This window comes from Ailuropoda melanoleuca, chromosome X (genome assembly GCF_002007445.2).
Source record: "Ailuropoda melanoleuca isolate Jingjing chromosome X, ASM200744v2, whole genome shotgun sequence".
Lineage (NCBI taxonomy): Eukaryota > Metazoa > Chordata > Mammalia > Carnivora > Ursidae > Ailuropoda > Ailuropoda melanoleuca.
In genome coordinates this window covers 25,658,089-25,680,688 of record NC_048238.1, presented here as the reverse complement: position 1 = coordinate 25,680,688, position 22,600 = coordinate 25,658,089, and the positions used below count along the sequence as shown (strand labels likewise).

The window sequence follows — 22,600 nt, the reverse complement described above, 5'->3', positions numbered from 1 at the left end:
AAATTAAAAGCCATACAAAGAATTAATTATTTCAGAGGGCGGTGACAAATTAAACTAAAAGGCTGGTAATAGTCCACAGAAGGTTTCTTTGGATGAAAAAGGAAGGTCTGCAGGAAAGATGGCCTTATAGTCAGCCCGGCTCAGCCAATTCATTAAACACCACAGAAACAAAGAACTTATGTTATCTTTTCCCAATTGATAGTGACTGTCTTTTTTTCCTTTTTTCCTATTTTTCAGCTGGACTTGGCAGCCTAGAAATCCTAGTAAACCTACCATTTATAAATATATGGTTTGACTAAAGTTATTAGTTACAGACACTCCATTTCAGAAAACCAAGCTTGATTTCTTTAGTTAAGGGTATTATATAAATGTGTCCCTTGAAAATGAGTATTAGTTTTTTAAGTGTGGGACTCAATTTATAAAAAGAAAATAAAACTTAAGTTTTAAAGAAATATATAAAAAAAGTATACCTTCATATCTGAGAAATGAAGACACAGCAAAAAGACAAGGACAGGTTTAATTTTAAGAATGAGCAACTTACAATGATGTTTAATTTTTCTGAACATTAAAACATGGGTTTTATTAGCAATAAAATCTCAGAAGAGGGCATTACCCGGGAAATTATTGACCATGTGAAGTTAATGGACCTCTCCCTTGCCTTGGGCTATGAAACCTTTTAGCTAGTCGTCCATCAATCTTGGAAAATGCCTATACCAGGATCATTAATGCGCAAGAAAGTTGAGAAAAGGGTGATGTAGGAAGAAAAAAGATACAAAAAGGATACAAACTTTGCATCTAAGGAATCATCAGTAGGAACATTTATAGAAATGGGCTACCAAGCTAGTATGGGGGAATTCTTTGTCCCACTCTCTCCATACACACACACATACACACACATGTATGTATATATGTATATGTATAACTTTCTTCTTTTATACCTTTGATATACATATATGTCACTTAGGTACTTACTTACCAAGCTAGTATGGTGATATTCTCTCTCTCTCTACACACACACACACACACACATACACACACGTACATGTATATATATACATATATATGACTTTCTTCTTTGATATCTTTGAGACCTATACCAATTAAGAGGCAAAGAACAATAACTTCTGAATGTCACTTTCACAAAATTCAAATGAAATCATTTAGACTCAGTTAGTCCTACAAAATGTTTTGACACTTGGCTGGGCAGGGAGAAGGGAGGGAGGGAGGGGTTTAAGGCAGAAGTGAAAGACCTGGGAGAGAAATACAGTGCTCCATAAAGAAAGAAGCAGCAAGCTGGGGCGAATGCGCTAGCCAGAACTGGATTAGAGTGGTCTTGCCACCTGTATGGTGTTTAGACAGTATGACGTGACATTAGCAACTAAAGAGGTTACATTTTCCTGGGTCTAAATGATCTGTGTATGTTTTTCATAAAAGATTAAGTATTTCACTTCACAGACCATTTTAGAAGCATAAAAATGCAGGACACATGAGTATTTTCAAATTATTCATTCAGGACAGCCTGAAAACTCCAAATGGTGTTCAGAATACTTCCTAAAGTAATTTGTTACTTCCCATGTTTTACATTTACTATTTTATGTTGACTGGAAAAAACCAAACCTAATAAGAATTACTGTTATTACATAACAAAACTAAAATGCAGAATGACTGATAGCTAAAGTTCAATTACAGTCTTTGAACAAATCCTTTCTATTCTCATTGAGAGAGGGCCAAAAAAGGAAAGGCTCATTTAAAGCAAAATAACAGTTAAACAGCCAGCATTTATTATCATTTACAATGGGCTTATGACTATGCCAAGAAATACCAAAGGCATATAAAACATGGTCTTGCCCTCGAGCAGCTCACAGTATGTTTTGGTAGGGATGATTAATGTTCACAAAATAATGATGACAGCATGCTAATACTGGGAATTTTTAGAAAGTGAAAGGAGGGGAGCCTGGGTGGTTCAATCAATTGAGTGGCTGGCTCTTGATGTCGGCTCAGGTCATGATCTCAGGGTTCCGGGATTAAGCCCCACATTGGGCTCTGCACTGAGCCCAGGAGTCTGCTTGTCCCTCTCCCTCTGCTCCTCCCCCTGCACGCCCTCTCTCTTTCTCTAAAAGGGGTAAGTAAAATCTTAAAAAAAAAAAAAAGTGAAAGGAGAGGGAAGTCAATGAAGACAGAGGAGCTGGGGCTTGAGTTGCCCTGGAAGATGGGTAGAATTTGAATCTCTAAAGGGAAGAGAATGGGCACTCCAATAAAGGACCAGGACAAACAAAAGTACAAGTATGCTGTATTTGTAGAGATCATGTGGACACCAGAATGACCACTGCTAATGGTATGTGTAGTAAAACAAGGAGGAATAATGTTAGAAAGGTAAATTGAGGCAATAGGACTCAGCTGAAGTCACACCCAGACTCTGCCAAATACAGGCTGGTTGTGATTATTTTCAAGTCATCGCCCACTCCGGGCCTCAGTTTCCCTGTCTGGAAAATGACATGTTTGCCAGGGATTATATATAAACATGTGAGCATGTTAGCATAATTATGATGATTACAGAAAACTGGCATTAGAGCAGAAGAACTGAGACTCTAGGGGATAAGACACGTTGAACAAGAAAGTAGCATAATTACAATAGCCTCTAAGAAAAACTACTCCTTTTTTATTTTATTTTTTTAATGACTCTATTAATGACAGTCAAGGCAAACTGACTGGCTGAAGACCAGACTCAAGAAAGCTAGCCATGCAATTACTGTAGAACTCTCAGGCTGACATAGCGAATTATAGATTATGGCAAAAGCAAAGGAATGGCGAAGAAGGGTTGGACTCTAAGTTCTAGAATATTTGCCATCATTTTGGATTTCTTCATAATGGATGTTTTAATACCACAAGATACCTTCCTTGTGCAAAGAGTGTATGCCTGAAACATAATATTGTATGTTCGTTATACTTCAGTAAAAATAAAGACTACACTTAAAAAGAGATGAATAGGTACCCTCTCTGGTGCTATAAACTGATGATACTATTTTATTCTTAAATTGTCAATAATAATTCAAATTAAATAAGTGTATTTCATTGGGTCTGTATATATGATATAGGCACTAACTTGCACAGAACACAGGGAAGATAATACTTTCCAATCTCAGAGTACACACGCACCCTCCCCCACCACACCCAGTATATAATAGTATTGACAGTTCCAAAGCCTATTGGTAAATATGAAATGCAGAATTCTCACTCAGACGGGAAACAACTAATACTGTGCTATAATACATATTAGTATTAGCCGTGGATAATTTTCCTTTGTTTTTGTGGAACCAACAGCTGAAATAATTTTACTAATTATCAATGGTCAACCAGTAAATCAATTACTGCCCAATGAAATAACAGAATGTGGCGATCATCTGCCTTCTTGGATATACACAATTGTGAAGAATGCTGAAAGCAACATCCAATTTTATACTGAATAATGAAATCCCTTTAGATGTATAAAAACAACTAGCTACACCGGAGAATATTTATGTTATAATTCCCCTTTAGCACTCCCAATTTAGGTCACTAGTAGTAAAGTGCAATGGATAATTATGGTACATTTTGGGATTCTGAGTCTTAGAAAAACATTAGACTTGGAAACCTAAGACTTATGTTCAAGTCCTTGCTCCACCATTTATTGACTCTGTGACTGCTCTCTGCATTTGAGAGTTTTGTGTTTGCCACAAAGCAAGTATTATTATGTTTAATAGCTCTAGGTCTACTTCATGAAGACTATTCATACACATGAAATATCCTCATTTTCCTTATTCTAAGCTTATAGGTATTTCCTGCCAAAGCAGATTCCATAGATGAATGGGGTAGGAATAACCTCAAGGAGGAATAGAGTTGTCTTTTAAGAAATTTGCTTTGGTGACTATCACCAGTGACCCACAGCCCTTTTTAGATAAAGCATCTCAGAATAGACATTTTTCCAAAGAAGACATACAAATGGCCAAAAAATAAATGAAAAGGTTCTTAACATCACTAGTTGTCAGGGAAATGAAAATCAAAACCACAAAGAGATATGACGTCACCCGTGTTAGGATGACCACCACCAAAAAGACAAGAAATAACAAGTGCTGGTGAGGGGGGGAGAGAAAAGGGAACCTTGTGCACTGTTGGTGGGAATGCAAACTGGTGCAACCACTATGGAAAACAGTATTGAGTTTCCTCAAAAAATTAAAAATGGAAATACCATATGATACAGCAGTTTCACCTCTGGGTCTATGACCAAAGGAAATAAAATCAGTATCTCAAAGAGGTAGCTGCATTTCCATGCTCAGTGCAGCATTATCCACAATAGCCAAGATATGAAAACAACCTAAGTGAATGGATAAAGTAAAAATGTGGTGTGTATATACAATGGAATATTTTTCAGCCATGAGAAAGAAGGAAATTCTGCCATTTGTGACAACATGGATAGACCTGCAGGACATTATGTTAAGCGATGTAGGAAAAATACTGTATGATCTCACTCATATGTGGAATCTAAAAAAAAAAAAAAAATCAAACTCAACAGAAGCAGAGTGTGGAATGGTGGTTGCCAGGGGCTGGCAGCAGAGTGGAAGAAACGGGGAGCTGTTGCTCAATGGGTACAAACTTTTAGTTGTAAGATGTGTAAGTTCTGAGAATGTAATGTATGGCATGATGACCATAGTTAATACTATCTTGTATACCTGAAATGTCCTGAGAGTAGGTCTCAAGTGTTCTCACCATGCACAAAAGTGGTTAAGTATGATTGTAAAGAGCTTGGGAGGATGGTGGAGCAGGAGGACACTGAGCTCACCCCATCCCAATTTATAACCAGATATCATCCACACCCAAGTCAGTAACCAGGAGAGCAATCAGAAGACTGGCAGAACAAACTCCACAACTAAATATAGAGAAGAAGCTGCATCTGGAAGGTTGGGAAGGTCAGAAAGGTGGAGGGAGGTTGCCTCCAGGAGTGAGGGAGTTGTATGCACAGAGAGGGCAGAGAAATAGGCCCTCACTCTAGGGAATTCACACCGGGAAGACTAATCCCCAGAACATTTGGCTTTAAAAACCAGAGGGGATGAATTCCATGAGTTTGTAAAATCAGCGGGACTTGGAACCTGGAGCTTTAAAAGTCAGCTCACTCAGCGCTGGGCCAGCCAGTAAGGCAAGGGATAGCTGGGTCGACACTCTTAAAGACACAGCAGCCTGAATGGAGAGGCAACATACAAATGGCAGTTTACACAAGACGTGGGACAAACAGGAGACAGATCTGTTCATACTGATTTCAGAACGTGTTGGGGACTTCTTTGAAAACGAGGGAGCTGGCAGGCAACATTTTCCTCTCCCACCTCCAGCATAAACACAGAGCCACCTGTGGGAGGGGCTGCAAAGACACTTGCTACCTAACCCTCTAGCAGTGTGCCATGCCACGAGTTCTCCTGAGGACCCATCTGCTCCAAAACTGCTGGCCTTGGCCCTGGGCTCAGAGCAAACTTTCTTAAAGCCCCATGCATGCTCCACTCAGCCACCACGAGCCCTGAGCCCCCACCCCTATGCTGTGCCCGGCCACCAGGGGCACAGCTGCCTCCATGTGCTGTGCACAGCTGTGCATCCCCGGACGCCATCACGTGCTGATTCCCTCCGCACCCAGCCATCACCTGTGCTGTGCCCAGCCATGTGCCCCAGCTGCTCTGGGGCACAGCCCCAGCCACCACCATACTTTGTGGGATCTGACACAGGACTACTGGCACAGTGCACATTTGGTAACACCCCTGACCCACTCCCAAGTTCCCTGGCAGGCATGCCCTCTCAGAGCTGACCTGCCTGGGTCCCGCTAACACTACAGAGAGCAAGGATGGCCCACAACAGGCAGAGAGTCAAGTAGACACGACTCTAATGAAAGGAAAAGTGACTCAGATACAACAGTAGAGCATAAGCAGCACAGACAGGAGACTCTCCTGAGGTGCCAGTTTCCAGTGAACGGGGGACACTGCACTGCAGGGCACTCTAGGAGCTCTTCATAAACTCACTACTTTCAAGAGCAGAAGACACAGCTGACTCTCTTAACACAGAAGCAGACGTAGAGAGGCAGACAAAATGAGGAGACAGAGAAATTTACTCCAAATGAAAGACCAGGACAAGGTTATGGCCAGAAAACTAAGCAAAACAGATATAAGTAACATGACTGATAAAGAATTTAAAGCAATAATCATAAGGATACACATTACCTTGAGAAAAGAGTGGAACCTTTAACAAAGAGGTAAGGAACAACATAGCAGAGATAACGGGCACAATAAGTGAAATGAGCAACACACTTGATGGAATGAACAGCAGGATGGAAGAAGCAGAGGAAGGAATTAATGACCTCGAAGACAGAGTAATGGAAAGCAATGAAGCTGAACAGAAGAGAGAAAAAAGAATTATGGAAAACAAGAATAGACTTAGGGAACTCAGTGACTACATTAAACATAGTAACATTCATATTATAGGAGTCCCAGAAGAAGATTAGAAAGAAAAGGGGGCAGAAAATTTATTCGAAGAAATAATAACTGAAAACTTCCCTAATCTGGGAAAGGAAACAGACAACCCAATTCAGGAGGCACTGAGAACTCCCGTCAAAATCAACAAAAGCAGACCCACACCAAGATATTATAATTAAATTTGTAAAATATAGTGATGAATAAAAAATCTTAAAAGCATCAAGACAAAAGAAGTAATTAACTTACAAGGGAAGATCCATAAGGCTACCAAAAGATTTTTCAACAGAAACTTGGCAAGCCAGAAGAGAGTGGCATGATATATTCAATGTGCTGAATGGGAAAAATCTGCAGTCAAGAATACTCTATCCAGCAAGGCTATCATTCAGAATAGAAGGAGAGATACTTTCCCAGACATACAAAAACTAAAGGAATTTGTGACCACTAAGCCAGCAGGAAATATTAAAGGGGACTCTGAGGGGAACGGAGAGACCAAAAGTGACAGTATAAAGATAGGAAACACAAAAGTAGTAAAATGAGTACTTCTGTGAAAAACCAGTAAAGAATGTAAAATATAATAACATATACCTAAAATGTGGGGAGGAGAGCAGGGAAGAATGGGTTCAAACTTAAATGAACATCAACTTAATATAGACAGCTATATGCAGAAAAGGTTATATACAAACTGAATGGCAACCATATATGAAAAACCACTAATAAATATGCAGAGAATAAAGAGAAAGAAATCTAGCAAACCATGAAATAGTGAGAGAGAAGAAAGGATCAGAGAAAGACTTCAGAAACAACAATAAGACGAGTAATAAAATGGCAACAAGTACATATCTATCAATAACTACTTTGAATGTAAATGGCCTAAATGCCTCAATCAAAAGACGCAGGGTGAGAGAATGGATTAAAAAAACCAAACAAGATCCATCTATATACTGTCTCCAAGAGACTCACTTTAGACCTAAAGACATCTGCAGATTCAAAGTGAGGGTATGGAGAAACATATATCATTCGAGTGAATGTCAAAAGAGAGCTGGAGTAGCAATACTTAATATCAGACAAAATAGACCTGAAAACAAAGACTGTAACAAGAGACAAAGACACTATATCATACTAAAGAGAACAATCCAACAGTAAGATATAACAATTTTAAATATTTATGCATTCGACATGGGGGCACTCAAATACAGAAAACAATTAATGACAAGCATAAAGGAACTAATCAATAATAATACAATAGTAATAGGGGACTTTAACACCTGACTTACATCAATGGACAGATCATCTAAACAGATAATCAACACGAAACAATGGCTTTGAATGACACACTGGACCAGATGGACTTAACAGATATACTCAGAACATTCCATCCTAGAACAGCAGAATACACATTCTTTTCAAGTGCACAAAAAACATTCTTCAGAACAGATCATGTATCAGCCCACAAAAACAGCCTCAACAAATTCAAGATCAAAGTCATACCATGTAACTTTTCTTTTTTTATTATTATTATGTTATGTTAGTCACCATACGGTATTTTTTCTGACCACAACATTATGAAACCTGAAGTCAACCACAAGAAAAAATCTAGAAAGATCACAAACACATGGAGGTTAAATAACATGCTACCAAACAACAAATGGGTCAACCAGGAAATCAAAGAAGAAACTTAAGTACATAGAAACAAATGAAAATGAATACACAACAGTCCCAAACCTCCGGGATGCAGCAAAAGCAGTTCTAAGAGTGAAGTTTATAGCAATACAGGCCTACCTCAAGAAGCAAGAAAATCTCATATTAGCAACCTAACTTTGCTAAAAAGAACAACAAACAACACCTAAAACCACCAGAAGGAAGGAAATAATAAAGATGAGAACACAAATAAATGATACAGAAATTTTAAAAAACAGTAGAATAGATTAATGAAACCAAGAGCAGTTTTTCTTTTTTCTTCTTTTTAAATATTTATTTATTCATGGGGCACCAGGGTGGCTCAGTCGGTTAAGTGTATTCCTTTGGCACAGGTCATGATCCCAGAGTCCTGGGATCAAGCCCCACATGGGGCTCCCTGCTCAGCGGGGAGCCTGCTTCTTCCTCTCCCTCTGCCACTCCCCCTACTTGTGCTCTCTGTCAAATAAATACATAAAATCTTTTTAAAAGTTAGGAGGGAAAAGATTTATTTATTTATTTATTTATTTATTTATTTATTTATTTGAGAGAGAGAGACACAGAGAGCATGAGTGCAAGTCAGGGGGCGGAGGGAGAGAGAGAAGCCTCAAGAAGACTCCCCACTGAGTGCAGAGCCCAACACAGGGCTCGATCCCAGGCCGTGAGATCATGACCTGAGCAGTAATCAACAGTTGGATGCTCAACCGAAAGAGCCACCCAAGCACCCCAGGAGCTGGTTCTTTGAAAAAAATGAAATTCATAAACTTTAAGCCAGACTCTTCAAGAAAAAAAGAGAAAGGACTCAAATAAATGAATTAACTACAGAAATACAAATAATTATGAGAGAATATTATGAAAAACTATGTGCCAGCAAATTGGACAACCTAGAAGAAATAGATAAATTTTTAGTAACATTAATTACCAAAACTGAAACAGGAATAGAAAATTTGAACAAGCTGATAACCAGCAAAGAAATTGAATCCTTAATTAAAAATAAAGCAAAACTCCCAACAAACAGAAGTCCAGGGCCAGATGGCTTCACAGGCAAATTATACCAAACATTTAAAGAAGAGTTAATACCTATTGTCCTCAAACTATTCCAAAAAATAGGAGAGAAAGGAAAACTTCCAGATTCATTCTATGAGGCCAACATTACCCTGATGCCAAAACCAGATAAAGACACCACAAAAAAAGAGAACTGTAGGCTAAAATCCCTGAAGAACATGGATACAAAAATCCTCAAGAAAATACTAGCAAACCAAATTCAAGAATACATTAAAAAAACCATTCACCACAATCAACTGGGACTTGCTCCTAGGATGCAATTGTGTTGCAATATTCACAAATCTATCAGCGTGGTACATCACACCCATAAGAGAAAGAATAAGAACCATACGATCGTTTCAGTAGACAAAGAAAAAGCATTTGACAAAGTACAACATCCATTCATGATAAAACAGCTCAACAAGGCAGGTTTAGAAGGAACATACTTCAGCATGATAAAGGGAAGGGCACAGAGTATATCAAACTCATAAGTTATTTAAAATAAAGTCTGGTGATGGGTAGTAAGGAGGGCACGTATTGCATGGTGCACTGGGTGTTATATGCAACTAATGAATCATGGAACTTTACATCAAAAACCAGGGATGTACTGTGTGGTGACTAACATAATATAGTAAAAAAATATTATTAAATAAAAAAAATAAAATAAAAAATGAATAAATAAAGTCTTCTTTTATTAACAGGAATTCCTAACCTGCTTTTTCCTTTAGTCTTTTAAACATTTCCTTTTATTTTATTTAGCTGCAATTCTCATTTTACCAGTTCTTACTTTTTTCAGACTAATCGTGGCATTACATATTACTTATATAATTCATAATTCCTACCAGTGTCTTCGAACTGCATTTAAAACATGGATGTCCAGCTTTATCTGATCTTTAGTTTAGACACAAACACAGACACAAAACAACAGTGACAAAAGAGCAAGCTTTCTATCACAGCAGTTTGTCCATTGGCCATGAATGAATGTAAAGGCAGGACTACAGATAAAATTGTCCCCTTCCTATAAGAGTTGCCCGACTTGTGAGAAAATACCACAAAAGTCACATTAGAATAGGTATGAGTTCAAAATTTATCTCATTAAAGGGAAGACACTGCAGTCTGATGCTTTGACTGGCTCATTTATAAAGAGTGTGACTGAGTGAGAGAGAGAGGAATCCTGTCACACTTGTCTCCTATATTACACATTGCCATTCTGTCAAGTTGAATCTAATATAAATGAATCACATTAATCAGAAAATGTGAATTTTTACATGACAAGCTAAAGGGGCATGCCATTTCCAATTAGAATAGTGATCTAAAATTAGCTACTGACACAAGCAAGTATACATGGTCAATTTGCCTGCCTGAAACTGAAAATTAAATAAGACATACTGGATAATAGATAGCCCTAGAGGGGACATGCAGCTGTAATTCACTCATGTTGCTCAGCTGATGTCACAAGCTACTGAAGGATACTCAATCTTGTGCTCATTTTGAGATGGTTGGATTTAACTCTAGAAAATACTTGGATCAATTGTCCATTGATTTGGTTATTGAATACTAGGGGTTGGCGAGCACAAGAGAGGATATTCACTATTGTTCCAAAAGAGAAGTAAATTGAGATGGCGAAGGAGAATGGTACGTTGGAAGATTAGTATCTCATTATTGATATGTATCAGTACTTTTGAAATGGAGAAATGTGCCTTCATACAAACACACTTAAGCTTTCCGTGGTTGAATTTCACACTGTAAATAACATACCCTTCACCCTTTTCACAAGTCATTGCCAGTCTTGGTGAAAACAATGTACATAAATGGGTTAGAAGAATTAAAAGTGTTTTTCATGCTGCTACTACCATTATTGTTACTTCTCAATGTAACTAAGATTCATTTTTGTAAAGTTTACTTTGTAAATTGTGTATATTTCTATCTTCTATACATCTGGTCAGGCAAGTTCTTCATCAGATTTTTTTTTAAGTGGCACACATTCTCTCTTTCAAGTTATTATCTCACACATATGCATAGAAATACTTTATAAAAGAAATTGAGGTAGTTGAGCACATTTGCCATAAAGTGAATGTATTGCAAATTTATTTTGTTTTCCAATTGACCTCTACTCTTTTGAGGGAAGCCTACTGGATCACAAGTGCAATAAAGCACAGTAAGAAAGCATCAAGTCAGAAAATGGGCAACAGGTTTGAATTATTACTTCACACAAAGGAGATACTCAGCAGGCAATAAGCATATATAAATATTCTCAACATTACTACTCAGAGAAATGTAAATTAAAACCTCAGTGAGATACTATTGAACACCTACCTAAAATTAAAGACACTGACAACACCCAGTACTGGTGAAGGTACGGAACTGGAACTCTCACACACATCGCTGCCAGGAGTGTAAAACGATACGAGCACTTTGGAAAAATGCTGGTCAGTATCTACTGGAGCTAAACATAATGCTGACCCTATAACCTAGCCATCACCCAAAAGAATGAGTGCAGAAGTCAGGTACAAGAATGTTCTTACCAGTTTTTTAAATATTTATTTATTTGGGGGGGAGGGGCAGACTTAAGAAGTCTTAAGCAGGCTCCATGCTGAACATGGAGCCCCACATGGGGCTCAATCTCACGACCCTAAGATCATGACCTGAGCTGAAACCAAGAGCTGGATGCTTAACTGAGTCACCCAGGCACCCCCAAGCAGCTTTATAATAGTTGCAAACTAAAACCAACTCAAAAGCCCATCAACAGTACAATGAATAAACAAATTATGGTACAGTCAGTGGAATATTACTCTGCTATAAAAAAGAATCAGCTACTGCTACACTCAACAATGTGGCTTTCTGTCACAGATATCATGAAAAGCCAAAAAGTTCTGTCACAAAAGACTAGATTCCATTTATATGAGCTCCATTAATAGTATATGATCCCACTTACATGAATTTTGACAACGGGCAAACAAAATGTATTGTGATTGATGAGTGAAGAGCGGTTCCCTCTGGCAGTATGGGATAAGTGGCAAGGTCGTGAGGGAACCCTCTGGGGCATTGGAGATGTTCTCTATCTTGATCTGAGTGCTAGTTACCCTGGTGTGTATGTACACACGCGCACAAGTTCATAGAGTTGTAGATTCAAGATTTGTGTACTTGACTGTATGTATCATACACCTCAATACAGCTTTTTAAATGAATGAAGAAATCCTTAAAACCATGTAAAGAAGAAAGTTCATTTTTGACAAAGTGCCAATATTAACCAATAACTGAAATTATGAGCAGTATCACTGAGCCACACTTAAAAATGTCAAAGGAATACTGAAAATAATAAGGTAGTATAGTTTTTAAAATTCTGCCAGTGTGACTGTTCCATCTAGACATGTATTTTCCCACAAAAGCTTCATCTATTAAAATAGACTTGCCAACTGCTTTTTTAAAAATATTTTTACTGTTTTATTTGAAAGAGAGAGCGAGTTCATGCACAAGCAGGGGAAGGGGCAGAGGGAGAGGGAGAAGCAGAGTCCCCACGGAGCATGGAGCCCCATGCAGGGCTCCATCCCAGGACCCCGAGATCAAGACCTGAGCAGAAGGCAGATGCTTAACCAACTGAGCCACCCAGGAACCCCTTGCCAACTGCTTTGATGTCCTTCAAATATTTCAGTTCCCATTCAACATCATTTAAAAAATATTTCCTGTATATTTTATTGATGAGTACACTGATTTCTCCCCAAACATATTTTCATGTGCGTGTGCGCTGTACTCGCTTAAACCTATGTGACTACTTTCAGGATTGGTCAATGGACAAATAGAAGTATAAACAGATCTACAAGGTGGAGAATTCTCTTGGTACTCAGGGGCCTGATCCAATTAGGGCACAGAGTTATGTAACAACTAGTCAATGCTTAATGCTCAATAAGGATGATTAATTTGTAGATGGTGTTGTTTGCCTCCATATATATTGTTGTATCAACAGACGGCTTGAAAAAAAAAATCAAAATAATGCATACTGAGCTTTCCATAGTATAGGCCACTCCTTGAGTTTTATAATAAAATGTGTGGTCAAGAGATTAACTCTGACTCTGATAGCACCAGGCACCGAATGTCAGGACAAAATAAAGGCAAGAGTCCTTCCAAATACTGAGCGTTTACGGGCAGGGTTCCTTATTTCACTCAGTCCATTCATTCATTATGTTTAGAATTCTGTTAAGGAATTTCTCCAAAGAAGGGATTCCTATGCTTTATATAACTTACTCATTTTCATTACCAGCGTATGAAGGTCCCACTGTCCAGTCTCTAAATGTTTTAAAATTTGGTCACACACAAAATTTTAAGCCTAAGGCTGCACACCTTGAAAATAGCAGAGGCTCTTCAAATTGTGGGTAACTGGTGTTTTTGAGGTCCAGAATGAGGAGGGATGAGACATGGAAAATCAGGGGATACATTTAATTAGGAAGGGAGGGAAAGAATGGGACAAGAGGGTCATGTTCTAGTGATAATGCCACAAGAGTGGCTAATCATAAGAAAAAAACAAAACTGTAGCTTTTCTACTCACCTATGATGCCATTGAAGGAGCTAAGACAGATCTTCCAGAAGTGCCAAGGAGATAAGACATATCTTAACTTCATTGTAAGACAAGAACCTGAAACACAAGGAAAATAAGGGTTCACCCAAGTTGAACACATCAATGGAGTCCCCGAAAATCCTGAATTCTTCACCTCTATGCGCTGCTCATTTGATACCGTGGGGAGATCCACTTTTGGTTGTAGGTAGAATTAAGACTTGAAATGTATTTTAAAATACGCGACACATTCCCGTTTCAAAATTTTAATGATTTAAAGGGTCTCTTTAAAATGTTCTCTTCTGGGGCGCCTGGGTGGCTCAGTTGTTAAGTGTCTGCCTTCGGCTCAGGGTGTGATCCCGGAGTTCCGGGATCGAGCCCTACATCAGGCTCCTCCGCTGGGAGCCTGCTTCTTCCTCTCCCACTCCCCCTGCTTGTGTTCCCTCTCTCGCTGGCTGTCTCTTTGTCAAATAAATAAATAAATCTTTAAAAAAAAAATGTTCTCTTCTATCTCTGTCCCTTAGCCAAGCTGTTCACTTTCCTAGAAGCATTCAGTGTTACCAGTTTCTTGGGGATACTTCCAGAAATATTTAATACTTAAGAGAAACCACACAAATGCTCACACATGTGTGCACAGACAGATTTTCAACTTTTCACGCAAATGGTAGCATACCACACATATGAATCTGTACCCTGCGTGTTTGCTTTCATGTGAGTATATCACGAATACCATTTCCTATCAGCAGCAGAGAAAGTTTTTATACACGCTATTTGCATGCCACCGGTAGGATCCATCTTTCCACTTTTAGGAGAACCATGAAGTGAACTGAACACACATAGAAACTGGGTTTATAGACATTATGGCTCTACCACCTACAGACTAGCTTTGACATCTGGGCAAGTTGCCTCAATCTCTGAACTTCACATATTCACTCAACGATGCTTGTAAGGTCTTCCTACAGAGGCTGTTGGGGGCTATTGGAAGAGTTTGGCAGTCGGAGTCAGGCAGCCTGGTTAATGGACTATTTCTATGATCTCAGGCAGTTATTTGATCTCTCCCAGCCTCAGTTTTGCCTGCTCACTGATAGCCACAAAGAACAAAGTTCACTGATCTTCAGAGTACGGCACGAATTAGCAAAAAGGAAGCCCATTCACAAAGTGATCACGCACGTCAAGTGCTACAACGTGACCCGAGACCCAGAAGTCACCCCTTTGGGCCCCTTTCTAGTTACTTTTTCCTCTACAAAGGTAACATGACTCTGACCTGTAATATCATAATGTCATCTGGCCAGTTTTTGCATTCCTTGTAAGTGGAATTAAGAGGCATGTATTTTTTGTTGCCTGGCTTCTTTTGCTCAGCGTTTGGTTTGAGATTCATCTCTGTTGTTGAAATAGCAGTTCACTATTGTCATTGCTGGATTCTAAGTATTGGCCACTATTTATGTATTCATTTTACATCATGAACAAATGTTGATGCACTTTTGCATTGCTCCCAGGTTTTGTCTTTTATTATGATGTAGATCCAGACATTCTAGTGCATGTTTGCATTTCTGTGTGGTTTAAACTCGTGAGTAGAATTGCTGGGTCACAGGGAAAGTTTATGTGCAGAATCTCAGGAACTGATGTGAACTCTACCAAGTGGTCTCCAAGTTTCAGTCAGGGTTTATAGTTGCAAGCACCAGAAACCAACTCTGGCAGATTTAAGAAAAAAGGAATTTACTGAAAGACCATTTAGTAGGTCATAAAATCACTGGGAGGATTTGAGAAATAGGCTCAGGAAAGGCGAGGAGCAAGGGGGGCCCCACAGGCTAGACCACAGCCAATGCCACACCACGGTACCAGCGTCAGGAGAACTGCGTTTCAGTCATGCTGTATTCCAGATCTCAGAGCTGGCATCATCAGTATCGAACTCTTGCCACTAATACAGCATTCCTCCGGCTCTTACAGCCATAAAAAAAAAAAAAAAACCCCTCTGTCCCAGCTTCTTTGCCTCCCTAGTCACTGATTCAAAGTCTGGTGTGTGCACAGCTGACGGGTCAGGCCCGGGCCACACGTTCAGGCCATAGATACAAGGCTGCTCAGAAAAGCGATACATCACGTAGGCACTTTCCTAACAGAGGAATAGACGAGCATTCAGATATTGGACATAAAAAATCTGTTTCTAAGATTGACTATTTCTTCCCAAGTGAAATAACTGGGGGGAAAAAAACGCATACGGATCTCCTTCTATAAGGAAATAAAACAAAACAACCTAAGTCGAGCTCTTCAAAAATCAGAGTTTTCCCCTTAACTACATATTCAGTCCGTGTGACAGGTCTGTTAGTTCTAAACACAAATTGGAGGTTCCTCAATTTAAAAGGATTTCACAGCTTTTAGAAAGTAGAAATACAGTAATCAAACATACCAGAGTTTTTTTGTAATGAGGAAAAAATGCTGTCTTCTTCCATATTTTATCATGGTTTTTGAATATGTGTATATGAGGCCTTCCTCATACCTTGTTAGGGCACATACTGCCTCGGAGGCCCCTTGTTCTGGTCCCAAAACCATTTGGTCCAAATTTAGGCATCTAAGGCCCCCCTGTGTTCCTTGGTTAACTTCTGAACAATAAGCCTGTTTTATTCTCTTACATCTTTACCCTCTTAATACTCTATGTTTTCTTTTCCTGATTCCTCTAACTACTGGCCCCATTCAACTGTGGATCCTGTCGAAAACTTTCATCCAGTGTTAACAAACTCCTATCCATCTTAAGTTTCGAGGGCAGAAAGCTCTGTCTTCTTGCCTTAACTGACCTTAACTTGCCTTAACTAGCTCCTTCCTCAGTACCCCTCTTCCTTCCCTTTAGTCCGTTTCATAGAAGCTGAGGTCTCCCAGTCAACGAGGCATGAACCCAATAGGCGAAGTGGCATTTATCAGTGTTGCTTCTGGACAGGGTTTCGCCATCCTCTCGTGAGATCGCATTCTCCTGGCAGATTCGCCATAGTTACTATCCCAAGCTCTGTCCCTCCTCATGGTGGCCAATCTGCTGGCTGCCTGGTTACCTGTCCCCTCGCCAAAAAAGGCCAGCTCCCAGTCTGCCACTTCTGCAGTCGTTCTAGATTTTAACATTCATGGAGATACCTTATCCAACTTAATGGCCCTGTCATTCCTTTCACTCCCTATTCAAAAACTCACACCCTGACTGACCCTTGTCACGCTTTACACACTGCCCCACTTCAGCCTCCCTCTTGCTGCTCAAAAACTTCCTATTTTTCTTTTTCTCACCACTTGATTCCCACCTGGTAGCTTCACTCTGTTAAAGGACTCTAAAAAATTCACATGTGACGGTTCCACACACGTGTGTTGTGTCCCAATTTGTTTAGCCTCCCAGTACAAGCTCGTTGTCATTTTACTTAGTTTTGACCATCTCTCTTTTCCATTCCCCTCAACTGACGGGCCCGGAACTTAAAAACTTATCCCAAGTCCTTCCTCCAAACAACTGCTGATTTCATTCTCAGCAGATGACCTTGCCTTTACATCAGTGAAAAAATTGAGGTCATCAGGGAGGTCTCACTCAATTTCTCTGTAAACATATCTATATTCATTGGTTTTTCCTTTCTTTGCTTCACTCCACAAGTCTGCATTGTCCCTTCCCAGTTCAAGGCCAAGCCACGCTGGTGGTCCAACTCAATCTCCTGTACCTGCCCTGACCTTGCTCTGTCAGTCATCTCTTTCTCAAACTCTTTATTGGATCCTCCCCTCGGTCTATAAACACCTGAAGACCTTTTCATTGACAAAGGTCCTTACACCTGCATCCTATTCCACCACCACCTCGCTGCACTCTGTTCCTCCACTTTAGATCTTTCGAAAGCACAGAAAAACTGCCTTGGGCTTTCGCTTCCATTTTCCTCCCTGAGCTCTGAACCTGGCCTTCCTCCTTCCCCTCCTGAAAGTGTTTTCCCTAAGATCCATAATGACCTCATTGCCAAACCCAATATACATTTTCCAGCCTTACATAACCGGACTTCACTATCTTTGACACTGCTAATTGCGTTCTCCTTTCAAAATGTAATCTTTTCTTTCCTGATTACAAAATCAGCACTTGCTGTTCATTACTGCCTGAGTCCATTCACTCAGACTGCTCTAACAGAATACTATGGCCTGAGGAGCTTAAAACAACAGAACTTGATTGCTTACCGCTCTGGAGACTGGAGTTCAGGACGCAAGTGCCAGCGTTGTCAGTGAAGGCCTTCTTCCAGCCTGCAGCCTTCTCATTGGATCCTCACGTAGCAGAAGGGGTAGGGGGCTCTTGGAAGCCTCTTTTCTAAAGCACTGATCCCATGCGTGAAGGCTCCAGCCTAAGGACGGAGGCACGTCCCAGAGGCTCCACCTTCTAATACCGTCATCTCTGGGGGTTAGAATTTAGGTAATGAATTTTGGAGGGACACCACGTTCAGACCATAGCAATTAGATGATATTTGGAAAATACAGGAAAATACAAACAAGAAAATTAACTTCACTTGTAATAACACTAAACGGTGATAACCATTATTAACATTTTGACGTTATATACATAGACCTTGATAAATACTTATAAGCTTCTTCAAAAAATATTTAAAGATACGGGGACATATTCACGATATCCATCTATCTGCAATGAGTTTGAGTACCTGGTTTCTTTTCCTTTTTGTCTTAAAACTTTCTACTCCATTTCCATTATAATACCTTCTGCTCTGTTTCTATATTGATACCCTCTTCTAGTTCTTCCATTTCTCTGGGTTTTTTGTCCCCCTTTTATGAGTTTATCTCGCTATAGCTACCCCTTACAGTTGATGCTTCCCATACTTTTATCCTTAGCCCACTGTCCCTCTCACTCTCTTATTCCCTAGGATTCTTTCTTCGACTCCAATACTTTGAACTACTCCCACTGGCCTGAAGATTCCTAGATACAAGACACCAGACCAGGCCTCCCTCCTGAATTTTAGACTCAATGTGTAGAACCCTCTGTGGGGCATCTCCTTTTTGTTATCCTACAAATAACCAAAACCTCAACCTGTCAAAAAGTGAATTGATAGTACAACTAGCCAAGCTGTCACCCAACTTAAAACCTGAGAGACATATTTGCCTCTTCCTTCTTGGTCAACCACCCTCCCCAACACAGCACCACTCCCCATCAGAGGGAAAGAAGACTCTCAGTTCAATTGCTACCTACCTGAGTAGAGAACCCATTCAAGATGAGAATATCCCCAAATTTCTGACTCTTTTTCTTGTTTGAGAGACATTTAGTATATTTTCTTATTGGTAGAAGTTAGGGCCAAAAGCAGGCATAAAACTTTATTTCTTTCAGCCTAGAGTAAATATACTTTCACTCAGAATTTATGTTCTAACCTATGTGTGTAAACTTAAAAAAATCAGTGAACCAAGCAAGGATATTCAAAATATGAAATAATATTACTTTTTAAGTTGGACAGCATATTTTAAGACACCCAGTTGAGCACCATCATTTTTCTTAATCTGGGGGCCAGGGATGCTGCATGGCTTACTCTAAGATGCGTGGTTAGTTAGTAGCAGATATCACTAAGATCCAATTCTTAGGACTCTTGTTCCAGTGTTCATCTCAATATATAAATATTTCCAAATGTTCTTAACCTTGTCCTCTGAGAAACTGTACAAAAAGATACTCACGCACAAGTAACTTCTGAAAAATCCTGCATATCATACTTTTCAGAGAATTATAACCAGGGCTACATTATGATATTCAAGGGCTCTAGACACTTTTGCCTGTGTGGCCTGCTTCCTCCATAAAAAACTATGAAAATATGTTTTATGACTACCTTGGTATAAAGATTAATATAATCCAGGCTGTGTTAGTATATATTCATTATTATATTTTCACTTTTTCTTATTTTAAAAGAAATGAAAATTTTTTTTAAAGATTTTATTTATTTATTCGACAGAGATAGAGACAGCCAGCAAGAGCAGGAACACAAGCAGGGGGAGTGGGAGAGGAAGAAGCAGGCTCATAGCAGAGGAGCCTGATGTGGGGCTTGATCCCATAACACCGGGATCACACCCTGAGCCGAAGGCAGACGCTTAACCGCTGTGCCACCCAGGCACCCCTGCAGTGACCATTCTTATATGTGTCTTTATGTGCACATGTGAGTTTCACCTGAGTCGTTACAGTGTAGAATAAAAGAGCACAGACCTCAACAGTAGCACAGCCTTGGTTCACATTTCCACCTTAGTACTTAGCGGTACCATAATCATTGTCAATCTGTGTATTGGAGCCGTGCTATTCAGAATACCAAGGGGAGGATTTAATACTTAATTGAATAGGAGTCATTGGAGATTTCGAGCAGGGAGTGATAAGGTCAGATTCACAGTGAGATTTATCTAGAAACAGAGCAAACCATGAATTGACCTAGAAAGATGAGAAATTGGGAAGCCAACATACTCCACAAGAATTTCTGGATGTGTCACCTGTCGAAGTTCTCAAACCATGACCTATTTCAAACCAGATGGAATTCTGAAGGAAACAATCTGGGTAAATAAAATTCTTATTTTTGTTTATTTTCAACCTGACAGAAATCCTTTTTTTCTTATCTTCCCCAATTTTCTTTTCTGGTGTCCCAATTCCTGGAGGATCCCATAATGAATCTTCATACTCACTTACACTTCTTTCCTTTCCTTTTCCCTCCCTTCAAAGTAGGAGCTGAAATCACTCACAGCAAGAGCTTTACAATTGATCGTTTCCCCCAATAATTGATACTTTTAAAACTTCATTCTTTTATATCAAGGGACTACATACACATGGCAAATAGTTAATACAGAAGAGATTATAATGAAAAGCAACCATCTCTAGGCCTAGCCAGTCACACCTTCACGGGCATTCTCCAGGGACCACCCCTTTAGCCTTTTTTTAGTTCTTTGGGAATTTATCTTAGTAACTGCAAATAGCTTAAGATGCTTATGTATCAACTTCTTGCTTTATCAACTTTAAATTACATGTTTACTACCATATATGAAAAACGTAAATTAAAAAAAATTAACCCCAATTCCTTACCTCTTACTTCCATTTTTTCTTAATTATGCTAACTCTAGGATTTCCTATTGATTGCTTTTATAACTTTAAATAATAAACATAAAACTCCACCTTCCTCATATCTTCTAATTTATCTAAATTATAGTATTTTCTGTCACTTCTATAGCTTTAAATAATGCATATGAAACTCTATTTCACATCCTATCAACTTTTTAAAAAGATTTTATTTATTCATTTGAGAGAGGAGAGAGAGAGAGAGCATGGGGGGGGGAGGAGCAAAGGGAGAGGGAGAAGAAGACTCCCTGCAGGGCTCGATCCCAGGACCCTGAGATCACCACCTGAACCAAAAGCAGATAGATGCTTAACTGACTGAGCCACCCAGGCACCCCACATCCTATCAACTCTTAACTGTTACCTCTCTACTGTCCACCATGTGAGGTGAAGAGATCCCCTTTTTTTCTGTCTCTTCCTTCCACATCTCACCTGTCATCACTTTCCCTTTATTTCACATTGACAAGGCTTCTAAAGTTTTCTTTCCAATCCGCAGTCAAATTTAAGTATTTCATGCTTATACAAAGATTTTCAAGGATAAACACCAAAAACATTATCATAATGATGAAAATATTATTTACTCGTGTCAACTAGTATTTACTTTCCCATGAATGCCATCAACCCTGGACCTCTTAAAAGGGAATGTTCCTATATTTAGAGTAAATTCTAGACTCATTTCTTACAATTCATCAACTGCTTCAAATCATATCAAAATTTTCTTGAGCTTCCTACTAGAATGGCTAAAATTAAAAAGCCTAACAATACCAAGTGCCATAAAGGATATAAAGTAACTAGAACTCTCAAACTCTGCTGGTGAGAGTGTTAATTGGTACAACTGCTTTGGAGAACAGTTTAGCAATATCTATTCAAACTGAACATAGACATACCCTATGATCCAACTTCTCCACCTGCACGTATACACCCCAAAGAAATGTGAACATGTATGTACCACAGACACGAATGAGAATGACTGTAGCAGCACTATTCATATTAGCTATATCTGAAAGTAATTCAAATACCTAACAACAGTAGAAGAGATTAACAAATTCACACAGCAAAATACTATACAGCAGTGAGAATATGTTGCCCATGTGCAACACATGAATTATGATACTGAATAAAAGAAGCCAGACCCAAAAGAGTGATATACTATGATTAATTTGTATAGAATCAAAGGACAAGAAGAAATATTCTATAGACTGTTAGAAGTCAGGATTGTGGTTACCCTCAGGGATGCAGGTAGTAACTAGGGTCACAAGAATGATATTGGGGTGCTAAGAATATTCAATTTCTTGATATGGATGGTGTTTATGTGGATGTGTTCACTTTGCAAAAATCCATCAAGCAGTACATTTACAAATTATGGACTTTTGTTATGCATGTTATAATTTATTGTAAAAATTAACCTTAAAATGATTCTGTTAGCGGTCAAGTAAAGATGGCTTGTTTTCTGTTGGGCTCAGAAATAACTTTTTTCTAATTTAAATTTTAGGTAGTTAATATACAGTCCAATAATGGTTTCTGGAGTAGAATTCAGTGATTCATCACTTACATACAACACCCAGTGCTCATCATAACAAGTGCCCTCCTTAATACCTATCACCCATCTAGCCCAGCCCCCACCTCCCTCCCTCAACACTCAGTTTGTTCTCTATTGTTAAGAATCTCTGATGGCTTGTTTTCCTCTCTCCTTTTTTATTTCTTTTCCCCCTTCCCCTATGTTCATCTGTTTTCTTTCTTAAATCCCACATATGAGTGAGAACATATGGTATTTGTCTT

At 39.1% G+C, this 22,600-nt stretch overlaps 1 long non-coding RNA gene across 1 annotated transcript in view; it reads right to left on the bottom strand.

Moving 5' to 3' along the window:
- Window positions 1-13,710: 13,710 nt before the first annotated feature.
- Window positions 13,711-22,600, bottom strand: part of LOC117797500 — a 78,787-nt gene continuing 69,897 nt past the window's right edge. The window contains exons 2-3 of the long non-coding RNA XR_004622514.1: window positions 17,926-18,136; window positions 13,711-13,833 (exon numbers count right to left, since the gene is read on the bottom strand). This is a non-coding gene — a long non-coding RNA (uncharacterized LOC117797500). The remainder of the gene's footprint in view (window positions 13,834-17,925; window positions 18,137-22,600) is intronic.